Genomic DNA, 18,494 nt, shown 5'->3' on the forward strand with positions numbered 1-18,494 from the left:
CCACCACAACCACCAAAACCACAACAACCACCACAACAACCACAACAACCACAACCACCACAACCACCACCACAACCACCACCACAATCACCACCACAACAACCACAACCACCACAACAACAACCACCACAACAACAACCACCACAACAAAAACCACCACAACAACAACCACAACAACCACCACAACAACAACCACCACAACCGCGATGAGAATTTCTCACCTCGGATTTCAGTTCACGCACGAAGCGGCAGCTTCAGGTTTCCTCGTGACGTCACGCGGCAGCAGGTGACGTGACGTCACTTCCGGAATACAAGACACTCTCCTCCCACACTGAGCGGACGGCTTTAACGGACACATTATGTTAATGAGCGTGCAGTCACCGGGCGTAGCTTTGCCCAAATAAGGATTGGCACCGGAACAGAAATCGGCAGCGGCCGAACGGAGGTGACGTAACGCTCAAGAGAGCGGTTGTCGGGTGTGGCTGACATGACGTCACTAGCTAGGCCAACCGCCCCCTCGCGTTTGACGCCGATGAGGTCATGCTGAGCGGTGACAGAAGGGGAGCGGCAGTGACGTGTGAGCGCTGCGCTCCCGACCAGCCGAGTTCCATTCCCGCTCGTGGCCAACACCGCCAGTGACGATTTTCTGAACCGGTCCTGAGCCTCCCCTACGTCGACTCAGCCTCAAACGAGTACCCGGTGCGGTGTGTAGTAAACATCGCCACTAGGGAGACAAAGGCGGCCCGGCGTGGTGCTGGTCACCCACCCCCTCATGTGCCGTCCCACCCTTAATAGGTGCTCGCTAACAGCACTTGCCCCTACATTCTGTCCAAGCTATACGGGGGATCTTTGTCTTTGTGTTAGGTGCTCACTAACAGCAGTTGCCCCTACAGTCTGTCCAGGCTATACGGGGGATCTTTGTCTTATGTGCTCACTAACAGCACTTGCCCCGACATTCTGTCCAAGCTATATGGGGGATCTTTGTCTTTGTGTTAGGTGCTCACTAACAGCACTTGCCCCAACATTCTGTCCAAGCTATACGGGGATCTTTGTCTTTGTGTTAGGTGCTCACTAACAGCACTTGCCCCAACATTCTGTCCAAGCTATACGGGGGATCTTTGTCTTTGTGTGTTGGGAGCAAGTTTGAGTGGCGTGTAGCCGTGGGAGCTGAACGGGCGCCTGCTGCTACTGACAGTCGTTGACTACGGTTGGACAGACGCTGATAGACAGACACAGACAGACAAGACAGGTGGACAGACACAAACAAGAGGAACACAGAGACAGAGAAAGATAGACAGAGACAGAGAGACACAGGCAGAGAGAGACATAGAGGAGCACAGAGACACAGACGGACAGAGATGTTAAACTGAACTCGCTCCATTGAAAGAGATTCCTCAATCTTTGCCCATCCCCGGAAGTCATTCAAGTTTCTATTTAGTTCATTGTGTGTGGTGTGTATTTGTAGGCAATGTGGGATACCGATGTACAGAGATATGAACAAGATCAGCAGACAAGACGTCTTTCATACTCTTTGGTTCTTTCGGTAAAGTCACGTAGGTAGAAAAAATAAAATCAAATAATACAAAATAATCTTCTTTGGTTCTTTCGGTAAAGTCACAACGTAGAATGAGAATAAAATAATAAATTGATAAAATAAAATAACACAATAATATTCTCACGACGTTTTGGCCACAACACAAGCGGCCTTCATCAGGTGAAGGGACGAGACTGTCTGGTAGGACAGCACTGAAGTGAAAGAGCCACGTTCAGATCACGACCTTTAAGCTGTGTGAGAGGAAACAAAGCGCCTTGACAAAGGAATTAGCATATAATTTAGCATTGAAATGGCTGAGTGATTAGCTTGTGACTGGTCACAGAAATAGCTATGTTAAAAGTTAAAGCATACACATCCGCAGAGGCACCCCTTGATAAAGGAATTAGCATATAATTTAGCATTGAAATAGCTAAGTTAAAGCATACACATCCGCAGAGGCACCCCTTGACAAAGGAATTAGCATAGAATTTAGCATTGAAATAGCTGAGTGATTAGCTTGTAACTGGTCACAGAAATAGCTACGTTAAAGTCAGAGCATACACATTCACCGAGGCACTTAGTACACATCAAAAAGGAGAATTTAGCATTGAAATAACTAGGCGAATTTAGCATTGAAATAACTGAGTGATTAGCTAGTGACTGGTCACAGAAATGACTATGTTGAAGTCAAGGCCTACACATCTGAGCTATTCACAGTACTATATAGTGAACCAATAAAAAACTAAAATATAAATTACCTTAATGTTATCAATAAACTCTATATTCTCCAATCAGCTAAGCTACCAACATTAAGTCGTTATATATCACAATGCTATATGGCGAAAAAATGGGTGGATTCTTACCCTCAACTTTAGCACCACGGATAGCTACGGGCCCCGTTCAGACGGACGAGTTCATCCATGGTCGGAACAGAGGAGGGGGAGAGAGACAGCTGCGAGGCGCTATTATACTCCATGTTGTAAACCATACCATTAACCGTGGTGTGAGAGGTATTAAGAGTCAATGCTGGCGAAAGAGCTGCGGTCTGAAGGTCATCGTAAAATACAATTAATTAAGAACAGAAATGGTTTAAAACATCTTTCCAATGGTTACTAAGCCAGAATCCATCTTCTCGGTTGAAATTGTCTCTGTGCTTGTATATGTGAATGGCCTCATGAACAAGGCCATTCCATACACCCAGCCATCAGATTTACCATGGAGGTCGAAAAAGATGGCAAACTACCCTTTTTGGATGTCTTAATTAAAAGGAGACACGATGGTTCAATGAGCCACTCTGTCTACAGGAAAGCTACCCATACAGATGAAAGTTTTAAATCGAAATTTAACCGCCTCTACGGGGAGGGATTCCACACATCCTTAAGATCATTCAACAGACTCCGGGATAAGAAGGCTCAACTAATCGAGTCTCTCACCTTTCTGAAGAGATGCCGCAACTCTAAGGTAATACCAACCGCATTTACACTAACCTCTGCTGTTGCAACTTCTCTCAATGCAAAACGAATTCTAGCTAGAACTAGCTTCGCTCTTATCTCGGAAAAAATCAAACTTACACGCACCGAACTCGATCAGTTAGACAAGACACTCTACAAATCACACTTAAAATTGACAGCAACAATGTCTACATCGGATTGGGAACATGTAGACAATATGACTACCTCTTCGGCTGCCACTGTCGACCAAATGTAGGGACAATTTGATTTCCAAATTCAATCACCTCTCCAGCAAAAAATCGGATCCACACACCGAAAAGATAGACGTCAACAAAGTCGTAATTAATCGCAGTAACAGTTCCATTTCTGATGGTCTGAAATCCGTTTTAGCTAAAGGTCTAAACTTTGCTGTCACACCGAGACACTTACCGGTTAATGATATCATTGCCCATGTCGACGTTGCACTCAAGGGCTTGAGTCACATCTCTGCAGACGTAGCAAGATCTGAAATCGCTGCAACCCTCAAAAACGCTAAGTTGCCACCCAGCAACATCAGCAAAGACGAACGTTTTGAATTATCTCAATTAAAAAAGAGGGATGATATTGTCGTCCTCTCAGCCGACAAGGGCAATGCCACTGTCATCATGGACAAAACAGAATATAACAACAAAATTCAAGAACTACTCAACGATGGCAGCTATACAAAAATAAAAAGAGATCCCACCAACAGCCTGGTCACCAAAACGAACAAAATCATCTCTGATTCAACAGCATTAATTGATGAGATCAAACAGTTCTCGTTGAAACCCTCTGCTGCCAGACCACCAAGATTATATGGCCTTCCAAAGATACACAAAGAAGATACACCCCTTCCTCCCATCGTCTCTACTATCAACTCCCCCACCTACAAACTGGCACGTTTTCTTGCTGATATACTGCGACCTTTCACTGGAAAAACCACCTCTGCGGTACTAAATTCTACTCACCTGGTATCGACAATCAAAGGCATTTCCCTGTGCCCAGACGACCTGCTTGTCAGTTTTGATGTGGTGTTCTTGTTCACCAAAGTCCCGGTACCTGACACCATCGCTATCATTGAAGACCTGGTTCATCAAGGACTGCATACTGATGTACCCCCCCTGGTGAGACATTGCTTAACCAACACATACTTCACCTGGAATGGAACTTTCTACAAACAAACTGAGGGCACCCCAATGGGCTCCCCCCTATCTCCGGTTGTAGCCAACGTATTCATGGAAAAATTTGAAACTGACGCCATCCAGACTGCCACTCTACGCCCGACCTTATGGAAGAGGTACGTTGATGACACCTTTGTCATCTGGCCACATGGCCAGCCTGCTCTAGACCAATTCCGCGACCACATCAATTCCATACACCCAGCCATCAGATTTACCATGGAGGTCGAAAAAGATGGCAAACTACCCTTTTTGGATGTCTTAATTAAAAGGAGACATGATGGTTCAATGAGCCACTCTGTCTACAGGAAAGCTACCCATACAGATGCTTACTTGAAACCGGATTCCCACCACCATCCATCCCAGAAGAACTCCCTCATGAAGACTCTATACCATAGAGCCCAATGCATTTCCGACCAGGAACACATTACCATTGAACTCAAGCACGTACACCAGGCTCTCAGGGCTAATGGTTACTCCGACTACACAATCCGCAAAGCCATCACTCCAGTCATGAAGAAGGATCCTCTTGTGGAGCCACTCAAAACCATCACCTTACCCTACATTGCAGGGGTCACTAAAAAGATCTCCAAAATCCTGAATAAACACAAGATCCAGGTCCGATTCAACACAGTACATAAAATCCGTGATTTAGTTCCATCTGTAAAAGATGCTGTTCCAGACATACAGTACCCGGGCGTTTACAAACTAAAGTGCCTCTGTGGTAGTAGCTACATTGGAGAAACCAAACGACATATCTCGGACCGCATCCGCGAACATAAAGCAGACTTGAAACACGGTAGGACGAACTCCTCTGCCGTGGCAGATCACTGTTATAATTCAGTGGGCTCACATGACATTGACTTCTCCAAGACGGAGGTTCTTTGCAAACCAACCGGCTACCATGAGAGATTCGTTCATGAGGCCATTCACATATACAAGCACAGAGACAATTTCAACCGAGAAGATGGATTCTGGCTTAGTAACCATTGGAAAGATGTTTTAAACCATTTCTGTTCTTAATTAATTGTATTTTACGATGACCTTCAGACCGCAGCTCTTTCGCCAGCATTGACTCTTAATATCTCTCACACCACGGTTAATGGTATGGTTTACAACATGGAGTATAATAGTGCCTCGCAGCTGTCTCTCTCCCCCTCCTCTGTTCCGACCATGGATGAACTCGTCCGTCTGAACGGGGCCCGTAGCTATCCGTGGTGCTAAAGTTGAGGGTAAGAATCCACCCATTTTTTTGGAGGTTCTTTGCAAACCAACCGGCTACCATGAGAGATTCGTTCATGAGGCCATTCACATATACAAGCACAGAGACAATTTCAACCGAGAAGATGGATTCTGGCTTAGTAACCATTGGAAAGATGTTTTAAACCATTTCTGTTCTTAATTAATTGTATTTTACGATGACCTTCAGACCGCAGCTCTTTCGCCAGCATTGACTCTTAATACCTCTCACACCACGGTTAATGGTATGGTTTACAACATGGAGTATAATAGCGCCTCGCAGCTGTCTCTCTCCCCCTCCTCTGTTCCGACCATGGATGAACTCGTCCGTCTGAACGGGGCCCGTAGCTATCCGTGGTGCTAAAGTTGAGCACATTAAAACCATCTTTTTGGTTTAGATATGTGCATGACACTTTGGTTGTCTGGCCACATGTTAAAGATACTCTTAATGATTTTCTAAATCATCTCAATGCACAAAACCCGGCCATCCAGTTCACCATGGAAATGGAGGTGAATAACACACTCCCGTTCCTAGATCTTTTGCTTGGACATGGCCTAAACGGTAAAATAACACACAGCATTTACAGAAAGCAAACGCACACTGATGCCTACCTGAATGCAGATTCGCATCACCATCCAGCTCAGAAATCCTCTATTATCAAGACGCTCATATATTGGGCTAAAACAGTGTCAGATGGTGAAAGTCTAGTGAGAGAGATCAAACACGTTAAAGAAGCATTACGACAGAATGGCTACAATAATACTCAAATTAACAGAGCACTGAATGCCAAATCACGTTCGAAAAGCAACACTGCTGAAAGCGATCAGATTGTTAAAACAATTAAAATTCCATATATCTCAGGAGTAACTGACAAATTAGCCAGTGTTTTGCAAAAGCAAAACAATACAGTAAGATTTGGTACAGTACACCAAATTCAAAAACTAGTATCTTGCACTAAAGACGAATTACCTAAATTATCAACAGAAGGTGTATATCAGATTAATTGTTTATGTGGCAGATGCTATATTGGACAGACGGGACATAACATCAGCATAAGACTAAAAGAACACCAAATAAATATTAAATTATCTCAAACACAACTGTCGGCAGTGGCAGAACATGCTTGTCAACAAGGACACTCAATTTATTTTGATAACGTTGAAGTGTTGTGTAAAACTAATTTTTACTGGCAAATACTAATTAGAGAATCCATTGAAATTGAGAGAAACAGAAATATCTTTAATCACTCTGATAGCTATAGGCTTAGTGTGGCTTGGAAGCGTATTATTAAATAATACATATTACAATTCCTTATAAGGAAAACACATACTAATTAGAGGCTAACTAACGTAGCATAAAATCACAATAACACACATTACAACTAATCACTAATCTACAACTCGTTACTAATCATAACCATTGACTGATTACCAATCGATTATATAATTACAATACCCCCCTCTGCCTCAAATCACTGCACCTGAATGAGTTAAATGATGATGTCACCCTGCTGCTCTATTTAAGACCAGGAGCAAGTGAGGGCTTTACCATTCTGGCGAATTGCCCGATGATGCTGGATGTAATTACCAGCGAAACGCGTTCCTGTTCCTGTTCTTCCTGACGCACTACTGCAGCGCTCGTCGGTGTCTCGTGGGTTCTCCAGCCACCCCGGGGTGTGTGAGGGCCCCAGGCCGGGTGGTCTGGGGTGGCCTTGCTGCCGGAGGGTGGGGGAGCCACAGGCGCCGTGGGAGGAGTGACCCCGCTGCAGCGGCCACGTGGAGATGGCGGGGATGGAAACGGAGTCGCGGCGCACGTCGCAGACCAAGGAAGATGCCCGGGGTGCTGCGAGCGACCGGAGGAGCGGCGTGAGCCCGTCTGGTGCGGGGGTGATGTTGGGTGAGGCGCAACGAGGGAAGAGAGTGGAGGGGGTGAATGGGCTGGAGAGTGCGGGGAGGGAGGAGCGGGGAGGAGAACGAGGGGGAGCGCCGGGAGGATGGGGTGGGAGTGCCCCGGACCAGAATGGGGAGGAAGGGGCAGGAGAGGCGCCTGCAGCCCAGGGGCCGGGGGAGGGGCAGTGGAGGGAGAAGACCATGGGCGCTGGCCCGGTGGGTGCGGGGAGGCCCGGCGGAGGAGCGGGGAGGTGGCGCAGCGGAGCTGGGGCGGGCCTGACCCCGATGCAGGCCAGGAGGCACAACTGCATGCGAGTCGAATTCAAGGAATATGTGGAAGAGGGAGTGACCCTGGACAGGACGACCTTCGTGAGGTCGGTGGTGCTTGGGATGCTGCGGGTGGAGGTGGAGGACCTCTATTGCTTGATTGCTCTGCCGGGGGGGAGGGCGTTTGATGTGAGCTTCAACTCCAACATTCTGCTGCAAAATTTCCTTGCCCGTTTCGAGGAGAAGGCAGGGGAGAAGCCGCTAACCTCCATGAGGTCGCGGTTACTGTCGGACCTGGAGACAAAGGTTGTGACCGTGTTCCTTTATAATGAAGCATTGTATGATCAGGACGTGGAGGTGTGGCTGAGGCAGCATTGTGTGGTGCTTTCGGGTTGCAAGAGGGTGCTGGATGCGGCAGGGATATGGATGGGGGCCAGACAATGGAGGGTGCGTCTGAAGACGGAGGTGGGGGGGGCACTGAGGCACGTCCCGAGCACATTGAAGATTGGGGGGAACAGGGGCTATGTTGTCTATGCGAGACAGCCCAAACTGTGTAGGAGGTGTGAGGGAGGGGGGCACCTGGCGGCAGCGTGCGTGGCACGCGTTTGTTACAGGCGCAGGGCGCTGGACCACACGGTGGAGGAATGTGGGGAGCCGGCCCTTTGCAACCTGTGCGGCAGCAGAGGGCATCTGTATAGGACCTGCCCAGAGTCCTATGCTAACAGGGTGCGGGCATGTCGAAGTGGACAGGTAGAGGAGGCGGCGGAGGAGGTGGCCGGACGGGAAGCGGGCCGGATGCATGGAGTTGAAGGGAAAGGGGAGGTGGAGGAACCACGACCCCCTGGGGAGGGTGAGGGGGGGGGGATCTGTGGGGGAGGGAGCACCACCACCACTGGAGGGGGAGGGGGGGGAGGAGGGGAGGGGAGATGGAGAAGAGGACTCGGAAACCCCAGTGGGGGACTGGGCGGAGGTCATGGGCGAGGAGGAGGGCGAGGAGGGGCAGCGGGTGGAGGAATAAGCGGATGACGCATGGGAGGAATCGGGGGGGAGAAAACGGAAGCTGGATAGAGTTCTGAAAGAAGCTAGTCCCCAGCAAGATGCGAGCCTTTCAGGATCCTCGCCGGATTCGGGGGAATCTGGGTGGAGGTGGGCGGAAGGGGGGGGACGTTTGAACCGGGGGAAGCCCCGGAGGTTGAAGGGGAGAAAAAAGGTGAAGGAGAAGGCTGACAAAGGCAGACGGGGGGAGCGCGCACCGGAGTCCGACACGGAATAATGCACGCCTCGGCATGGACATATCTGTAGCATCTGTTAATGTGAGAGGAATGAAGGGGAAGGGAAGGAGAGGGGCAATCATGCAGTGGCTGCAGATCACCAGACGTGACTTAATTTTCCTCCAAGAATGTCACCTACCCTATACCCTAGGGTCGGAGGCTCTGCTGGACGAATGGAAGGGGCACTACATTTGGTCTGGCAGCAACGGGAACAGATGTACAGGCGTGGTTACCCTCCTAGGAAGATGAGGAATGAGAGTGGAAGAGACCCAGGAAATAATACCGGATCGGCTCCTCTGTGTAGATGCATCTTACCAGGGTGTGGAGCTACGGCTGATAAATGTGTATGCCCCGGTACGATGTATGAACAGGACGGAGGTGTGGGAGAGCCTGGCGGGCCTACTGGCCACCAGGAGGCAGGTCATTGTGGAGGGCGATTTTAACTGCCCGTTGTGTCTGGCGGATCTGGTGTCGGTAAAGGGGAGGAGGAAGTTAGATTCCTCTTCCAGGAAACTGAGGGAGTTGATGGAGCACTTTGGGATGGTGGATACGTTCAGGAAGGTGCATGGCACGTGGCCAGATTTCACGTGGGCGGATAAGAGTGGGGACACACAGTCACGTATCGACTTTATTTTCGTCTCCGACAAGGTGAATGTGGGAAGTGCGGGGGTGGAACCTTTTCCCCTCTCGGATCACAGAATAGTGGTGGCGGGGCTTGTGATCCCAGGTGGGGTGAAGAGGGGGAAGGGTGTGTGGAAGATGAATGTGGGCTTGCTGGTGGATCAGGAGGTGGCGGAGGATTTCACGCGAGCATATACCAGCTGGAGGACGCTGCAGGTGTGCTTCCCCACGAGGGTGGAGTGGTGGGGGCAGATAAAGGGTAGGATAAGAACGTTCTTTCAGCGTTATAGTAGGAGGAAGTGGGTGGGTAGGGAATTGAGACAGTGGAACGCTAGGTTAGAAAGGCTGTATAGACTGCTAGAGCTAGGGTTCCCGGTGGGAGAAAGGATAGAGGAGTTGAAAGGGAGGGTAGCCTCAGTCCTGGAAAAGAGGACTAGGCAATTAGTGTATAGGGCGAGGGTCAGGGCAACAGAGGATAGGGAACAGTGTACAAGATTCTTCTTTAAGGCAGGTAGAGAGGGAGACAATGAAATGAGGGAGCTGGTTAGTCCTACTAGGGGTAGACAGGTGACGACGGAAGGGATGATTAGTGTAGCGGAAGACTTTTATGGGGATTTGTATAAGAGGAAAGGGATAGATGGGGGGCGGCGGGAGGAGCTGCTGGGGGCATTGGGGAAGAGGGTTGAGAACCCGGAGGCGCTAGAGGAGAGAATACGATGGGAAGAAGTGGAAGGGGCGGTGAAGGGGCTGAACAAGAAAAGGACCCCAGGCCCGGACGGGATCCCAGCGGACTTCTATATAAAATTCTGGGAACTCCTGAAAGAGGATATTATGCAAATTTGTAGGGAAACTCTGGACGAGGGGCGGGTGCCGGATGACATGCGGGAGGGCCTGGTCACATTGATTTATAAAGGGAAGGGAGACCGTAGGGACCTGGGAAGTTGGAGGCCAATAACCCTCCTGAATGTGGACTACAAGATCTTGGCAAGGGTTTTGAGGGAGGCGATTGAAGGCGAGAGAGAGAGGGGGTGCCCGTTGGGGATCCTAAGTCTGGACCTGGACAAGGCCTTCGACCGCCTCTCTCATGAATTCATGCTGGCGGTGATGGAGAGGATGGGGGTGTGTGGGCCCCTGGTGGAGTGGGTCTAGCGACTTTATGGGGGGCTCAGAGCCAGGCTCCTGATAAATGGGGAACGCTCCGGGATCATTCCAGTGGGTTCCGGGGTGCGGCAGGGATGCCCGATGTCCCCAGTACTATTTGTCATATGCATGGAGCCTCTGGCGCAGATGATACGGAATGACCAGAGGATTAGGGGGGTGGTAATACCGGGGAGCAAGGAGCAAGGAAAGGTGACCCTGTACATGGACGATGTGGCCATGCTATGTAGGGACGTAGCATCGGTATGGAGCGCAATGGAGGGGATGGGGAGGTTCTGCGCGACCTCCGGATTGAAGGTTAGTGTGGGGAAAAGTGAGCTGATGGTTTATGGAGACTCGAGGCTTTTCGAGGGTCGGCCGCCGGAATTGAGTCTACAAACAGAGGGGATAAAGGTACTGGGGGTGTTCTTCTGTGGGGATAGGATGGGGGAAAATAACTGGGAGAAGGGGTGAGGAAGGCAAAGGGCTGTCTGGGTAAGTGTGCTGGGAGGCGGCTCACGATGGCCGGTAGGATTATGGTGGTAAAGACAGAAATATTACCATCCCTAAACTACTTGGCGCAGGTTTTCCCGCCAGGTGGGAGGGAGGCTAAGGCCTTGACCTCGGCGATTTTCAGGTTTATCTGGGGGGGAGGGATGGAGAGGGTGAGGAGGGCTGCGGTGTGTCTGCAGGTCGGGAATGGGGGGAGGGGTGCCCCAAATGTGGGGTCTACCCTTCAATCGACTTTTGTCTGCAACGCGCTGCGGCTGTTTTTCTCTGCGGAGCCGCGGGGCAAGGCAGCGTGCTATATGAGGTGTCGGCTGACGTGGCGGTTGCAGGGGCTCGGGATGACTGAGATAGGAAGGAGCTCTCCTTTGGACTGGCCGGGGGGCTGGGTCAGCGACGTGGTGGGGAGCTACGTTAGACAGCACGGCCTGAACCGGTGGGGGGGCCGGTGGGCTCCCAGGGAGGTGCGAGCTGCGGCGGAGAAGGAGGAGGCCTGTGACGCGGTGGCCGGTGCGAGGAGGGAGATGCACGGGAAGATTTGGAGGAATGTGTTGTCGGCAGCGCTCACGAAGGAGCAGAGGGACCTGTCATGGCTGGCTGTCCAGGACAAGTTGGAGACGCGGGGTTTCTTGTACAGCCGCCAAATGGCGCATACCCCCAAGTGTCCGAGGGGCTGCAACGCGGACGAAACTGCATCGCACGTGATGGTGGCGTGCCCTTTTGCCCAGGAGGTCTGGAGGAGGAGTAAGCCGTTGCTGGCCCGTTTCGCGCTGTCGAGGGTGACGGCATGGGACGTCATGTGGGGAGAGCTGCGGGGGGTGGGGAGGGAGGACAGGGACCAGGTGTGGGCTGTAATAGGAGCGACGAAGGAGGCGCTGTGGAAAGCGCGAAAGGGACGGCTTTCTTTTGAGCCTCGACCCAATTGGTGCTCGACCAGGTGACGCCAGAAGGCGTACAGCTCAAACACAATGCACTATCAAAGTAATGAGGGCTCGGGGTGGACCAATTAGTTTCAAGGACAATGCATATATTATCATAGTATGTTTTTTGTTTGCATTTTGACTGCAGGTATTGTGGTTAATGCAGACATGAATCCTCGTAAAAAGGTTTCAGTTTTGTTGCCAGAAAAAAGGGGAAAAACCCTATTGTTACATTTTGGTACTGGCAAAGGAGGTCTAATGATGAAGAGACGAACTTTTAAACATCAGGGAAACGACTCCTGTGGATTTATTTCCCACTTTTCCGTTTCCAGCGGCAGAATTTGTGGGCATGCTAGTCATAGCCGTGCTAGGCTTTGCTCAAGCAGCAAAACGCCACCGAAGGGGTAAACGGTCGGGGGCTCTAGTACGGCTACGCAGACGCGGGATCCGAACAGTGCTTCCGAACTTTTTCCTCTCCAACGTACGTTCACTGTACAACAAAATGGACGAACTTCAGCTACTGATGGTGAAAAACAGAGACTTTCTTTCATCTTCTGTTTTGTGCTTCACGGAGACATGGCTGTGTGATTTCATTCTGGACACTGCGCTACAACTGGCAGGATTCCATCTTGTAAGATCGGATCGTGACATAGCACTCTCCAGCAAGACGAAAGGCGGTGGTATTTGTTTTTACATTAACAGTGGCTGGTGTGTAGATGTCAAAGTGATTCTGCAACATTGTTCTCCGCTCCTTGAATCATTTTTTTATAAACTGTAAACCTTTCTACTTGCCTCGCGAGTTCGCGTCGCTCATTTTGGTCGGAGTTTACTTGCCGCCGGGTCCTCAGGTTAAAGAGGCCCAACGCATGCTCGCCGACCAGATTCTGAGTGTGGAGCGAGCAAATCCTGATTCGCTGGTTATCGTACTTGGCGACTTTAACAAAGGTAATCTCAGCCACGAACTCCACAAATACATACAATTCATTAAATGCCCTACCAGAGAAGGGAACACTCTGGATCACTGCCACGCTACAGTCAGTAGAGCCTACCACGCCGTCCCCCGAGCAGCACTGGGACACTCTGACCATGCCATGGTCCAACTGATTCCTGCATATAGGCAGAAACCAAAGTCTTTAAACCTGCTGTGAGGACATCTAAACAGTGGACCAGTGAGGCTGTGGAGGATTTGCGGGCGTGCTTGGACTGTACTGACTGGGATATGTTCACGACTGCTACCAATAGTCTGGATGAACTCACAGAGGCTGTGACGTCGTACATCAGCTTCTGTGAGGACTGCTGTATTCCAACACGTACCAGGGTGAACTTCAACAACAACAAGCCCTGGTTCTCAGCAAAGCTCAGAAGGTTGAGGTTGGAGAAGGTGGAAGCGTTTAGGAGTGGTGATAGAGACAGATTCAAGGAGTCGAAGAACAGGTTTAGCAAGGCGGTGAGAGAGGCTAAACGACTGTACTCAGAGAGACTAAAACACCAGTTCTCTGCTAACGACTCTGGTTCTGTCTGGAGAGGGCTCAGGCAGATCACCAACTACAAGCCCAGAGCCCCCAACACCACTAACGACTCCCGCCTGACCCACGACCTGAACGAGTTCTGCTGCAGATTTGAAAGACAATTGGACTGTCCTGAACTACCCCTTCCCACCCAAGAGGCCCCATCCCCCACCCCTACTACAGAGACGACTCTCTTCTTTCCGGAGTGAGAAGTTAATAGACTTTTCAAGAGGCAGAACCTACGCACAGCAGCTGGGCCGGACGCTGTCTCTCCAGCCACCCTCAGGCACTGCGCTGACCAGCTGTCTCCGGTGTTCACCAACATCTTTAACACCTCCCTGGAGACATGCCATGTACCAGCCTGTCTCAAGTCCTCCACCATCATCCCTGTGCCCAAAAAGCTAAGGCCAGCAGGACTAAATGATTATAGACCAGTCGCCCTTACCTCTGTGGTAATGAAGTATTTTGAGCGCCTGGTCCTGGCACACCTCAAAGCCATCACAGACCCTCTCCTGGACCCCCTCCAGTTTGCCTACACAGGTCTGTGGACGACGCAGTTAACATGGCCCTCCACTTCACCATACAGCATCTGGACTCCCGAGCATCCTACGCCAGGATCCTGTTTGTGGACTTCAGCTCTGCCTTCAACACCATCGTCCCTGCCCTGCTTCAGGACGAGCTCTTCCAGCTGAACGTGCCCGACTCCACCTGCAGGTGGATCACAGACTTCCTGTCTTACAGGAAGCAGTGCGTTAAGCTGGGAACAATAGTCTCTGACTCCAGGTACATCAGTACCGGAACGCCTCAGGGTTGCATCCTTTCCCCACTGCTCTTCTCCCTGCACACCAAAAGCTGCACCTCCAATCATCTGTCCGTCAAACTCTTGAAGTTTGCGGACGACACCACCCTCATTGGGCTGATCTCTCGTGGGGATGAGTCTGACTATAGGTGGGAAGCTGACAACCTGGTGACCTGGTGTAGCCAGAACAACTTAGAGCTAAATGTTCTAAAGACAGTTGAGATGGTTGTGAACTTCCGGAAAAATACAGCCCCACTTAACCCCATCACCATGTTCGACTTCCCAGTCAAAACTGTAGAGTCCTTCCGTTTCCTGGGTACTATTCTCTCCCGGGACCTCAAGTGGGAAGTGAACATCAGCCCTTTCACCAAGAGAGCTCAACAGAGGATGTACTTCCTACGGCAGCTGAAGAAATTCAACCTGCCAAAGAAAATGATGGTGCACTTCTATACAGAAATCATTGAATCCATCCTCACCTCCTCCATAACCGTCTGGTACGCTGCTGCCATTGCCAAGGACAAGAGCAGACTGCAGTGTATCATCCACACTCCCGTCGCTCCAGAAGGACTCTGACCCAATTCTCCCTCCTCCCCCATTATGTCCCCAAAGCCCGTTAACCCCCGGGTCACATGACGTCATCCTGACCATCCAATCAAATCCTCTTTTCCGGCCGTTTTGAGCGCTCTGGCCGTTGGTGGGGGGGGGGGGGGTCGCGTCATCCCCCCCCTCCTTCCCATTGTCTCTGTGCCTGCGTTCCTCGCCGGTGACTCACCGATAATCCCCTTGGCCCCTCCCACTTAAGTCAACTTCTTATCTGCCTCGAGGCTTTTCCCTCCCACCCCACTGTTTACCCTTACGCTGGGTACTGGCTGAAGGTCCCACCCCCCCCCCCCCCCCCCGTGTTGTGAATGCTTCAATGCGGCCGGCCTGTAAAGCTCTACGCCCCCCTTTTTGGGGGGGTCATCAGGTAATCCGGTCTGGGGGGCTCAGCCAATTTCCTGGTCCGGGGAAACCGTGGAACGTCCCTGCTAGTGGAGTTCTCGGGTGAAAACCCATCGTACCAGGTGATCCCTCCTCGAGACCCTACGGGGGTGCATGCGAGTGTTTAGTGGGGCGTGCATTCATGGGGTGGGTGTGGGGGGGGCACGTGGAGGGGGTAGCGCCGATCGAGCTGCTCCGCTGCGGTGGCACCACACAATCTACCAACCCTCGAGGACCTGCACACCTCGAGGAGCATGAGGCGAGCGAGGAAGATTTGTGGCCGATTCCTCCCACCCTGGACACTTCTCTGTTCCAGCTACTCAACTCCGACAGAAGGCTGCGGCCCATCAGGACCAAAACCACACGCCACAAAAACAGTTTCTTCCCATCCGCTGCTGGCCTCTTCAACAAGGCCAAGGGCTTACACTGACTTTAACATTTTATCTACAAAATGACACCTTGCCACATTTACACTGTTACCCTATTTGAATTTTTTGTATTTTTAGATTGTATCTTATCACTACTTTATATTCAAAATTTATTCAAAATTTTACATACTTTAGCCCCTTAGTGTTAGTTAGACTTTGTACCTTTAGTATAGTTAGATATATACCACTTATTTAAGATTTAAGATTCCTATATGTTGAATGTAAATTCCTTGTCTGTGCGAAATTTCATGTTGAATAAAACCCTTTCTGATTAAAACCCTTTATGATTAAAGTCATGTAAATAAAATAAAATAAAAATGTGGTTATTTTTATTATTTAAATTGTCATTTCATTTTTTTTTAATGTAACATGTTTTTTAATTTACCTGACCTTACCGAAAGAACCAAGAATATGAATTCCTGCAATCACGAAAGTTTTAAGTCAAAATAGAATGGAGGCTTGGCCCCCACACACACAGTGTACACACACACAGTATGCGCACACAAACAGTGCGCGCGCGCGCGCAGTGCACACGCACACAGTGTACACACACACACAGTTGTTGCTGAGCTCACACACCCAAGGGGTCTCTGATCAAGGGAGGGAGCAATGGAAAATTAATCTAAATCAACTTAAACTCCATCCCCGCTCTGTGACGTCACCACTAAGCATTACCTCATCGGCGTGAAACGCCAGGGGGAGGGTGTTCCTCGCTAGTGACGTCTGTCACCCCACCCCGTCCAACGCGCTCTTGAGTGTGACGTTACCTCTGCCTGGGTCACTTCCGTTATCTGTTCAACTAGAATCCTAATTTGGGCAAAGCTACTCCTGGTGACTGGCGGCTCATGAACATAATATATTCATGAAAGCCGTCGCGAGTTTATTGCGACGTGTTCGGCACCCTCGCCCATCCCTCCACGTATGGGCCAGGCTCATTAACATAATTTATTTAATTTACAGAGCCGCTCATTGTGGGAGGGGAGTGTTTTGTACCCCGCAAGTGACGTCATGTAAACTCCTGCAGCCGCGTGACGTCACGAAGTAACAGGAAGCTGCTGCTCCGCCGTGCACTGAAATTCGAGGTGAGAAATTCTCATCGCGGTTGTGGTTGTTGTTGTGGTGGTGGTGGTTGTTGTGGTGGTGGTGGTTGTTGTTTACCGAGGTAGAGCCTCGCTCTCTCTCGTAGGGATGTCAATTGAGTAGCAGCAAGCATGGAAGCGATGTCCAGGTTGGAACTTTACAGCGCGGGTTCTAGTCACGCGGGGCCTTGCCTCCTGCCCTCGCCTGATCGCGTTTGCTTCAATTCTCTCGCTTAAGTTTAATTTGTCTTCACACGGTTCGCCACTTTGTCACTTTGTTTTACTTTTAAATATTCACGCAGTTTTTATTTCGTTCTTTTTTACCAGGCCAAGCCCGCTTGAGCTGCTGTACCGCTTTTGTTTTCGGAAGCGACCTGCCCACAACACAAGGTGAGGCTCGTCAACAGCGTGGCGGTGTTCACTCTAGACGCGTGGCGGTGTTCACTCTGGGCGCGTGGCAGTGTTCACTCTGGACGCGTGGCGGTGTTCACTCTGGACGCGTGGCGGTGTTCACTCTAGACGGGTGGCGGTGTTCACTCTAGACGCGTGGCGGTGTTCACTCTGGGCGCGTGGCAGTGTTCACTCTAGACGCGTGGCGGTGTTCACTCTGGGCGCGTGGCAGTGTTCACTCTGGACGCGTGGCGGTTTTCACTCTGGACGCGTGGCGGTGTTCACTCTAGACGCGTGGCAGTGTTCACTCTAGACGCGTGGCGGTGTTCACTCTGGGCGCGTGGCAGTGTTCACTCTGGACGCGTGGCGGTTTTCACTCTGGACGCGTGGCAGTGTTCACTCTGGACGCGTGGCGGTGTTCACTCTGGACGCGTGGCGGTGTTCACTCTGGGTGCGTGGCGGTGTTCACTCTGGGCGCGTGGCGGTGTTCACTCTAGACGCGTGGCGGTGTTCACTCTAGACGCTTGGCGCTGTTCACTCTAGACGTGTGGCGGTGTTCACTCTAGACGCATGGCGGTGTTCACTCTAGACGCGTGGCGGTGTTAACTCTAGACGTGTGGCGGTGTTCACTCTCTGCATGTGGAGTGGGGACAACCGGGGGATCTGGAGGGAAATCCACGCGGCCACAGGGAGAGAGAGACACGTAAACTCCAAATATACAGCAGGCGCCAGGGTCGGGATCCAACCCACGACTTCCTGTATGCCAGGAGAGGTAGTTAACATCTCACCACATGTAGAGAGAGACATGCAGCCTCGGCAATGTTGATTGATCTTCAATTAATTACTTGGTGGAGTAAGGAAGCATTAATACTGAGAGGATGAAGGTGGCCAGGCATGCGTCTGGACACACCACCAACTGTTTACCATGCCAGTGTGTGACAGGGTCAAGTTTGTATTTGCAGTAAAGTCTATTAACTCTATTTAGCATGGAGGTTATATCAAAACAATAGTTTATTTTTGTTTTCCTCTGGGACTGTTTGTAAGAATGGAGTCGGGAAGTTATCATAGCACACGTGCAGCTGAAGTCGGAACTGCTCATCCCAGCATTCAAGGACATCTGTGCCTGGCTTTACACCTCTAAGTTGCGATTTAACATTAATTTATGCATTTCTGCATAACACAAACAGTATTATTTTCCACACCCTTTGCTATGTCAGCTGAATTTAGCTTTCATAAATGTTCCTTTTGAAGCCAGACATCCGAAATTGTGTGCTCG

General features: G+C 50.5%; 1 pseudogene; it reads right to left on the reverse strand.

Annotated features, from left to right (window-relative positions):
- Window positions 1-1,296, reverse strand: part of LOC142906897 (uncharacterized) — a 28,839-nt pseudogene extending 27,543 nt beyond the window's left edge.
- Window positions 1,297-18,494: the final 17,198 nt, after the last annotated feature.

The sequence above is a fragment of the Petromyzon marinus genome, chromosome 71 (genome assembly GCF_048934315.1).
Source record: "Petromyzon marinus isolate PM22_M1 ecotype Great Lakes invasive population chromosome 71, UKy_Petmar_22M1.pri1.0, whole genome shotgun sequence".
Classification (NCBI taxonomy): Eukaryota; Metazoa; Chordata; class Hyperoartia; order Petromyzontiformes; family Petromyzontidae; genus Petromyzon; species Petromyzon marinus.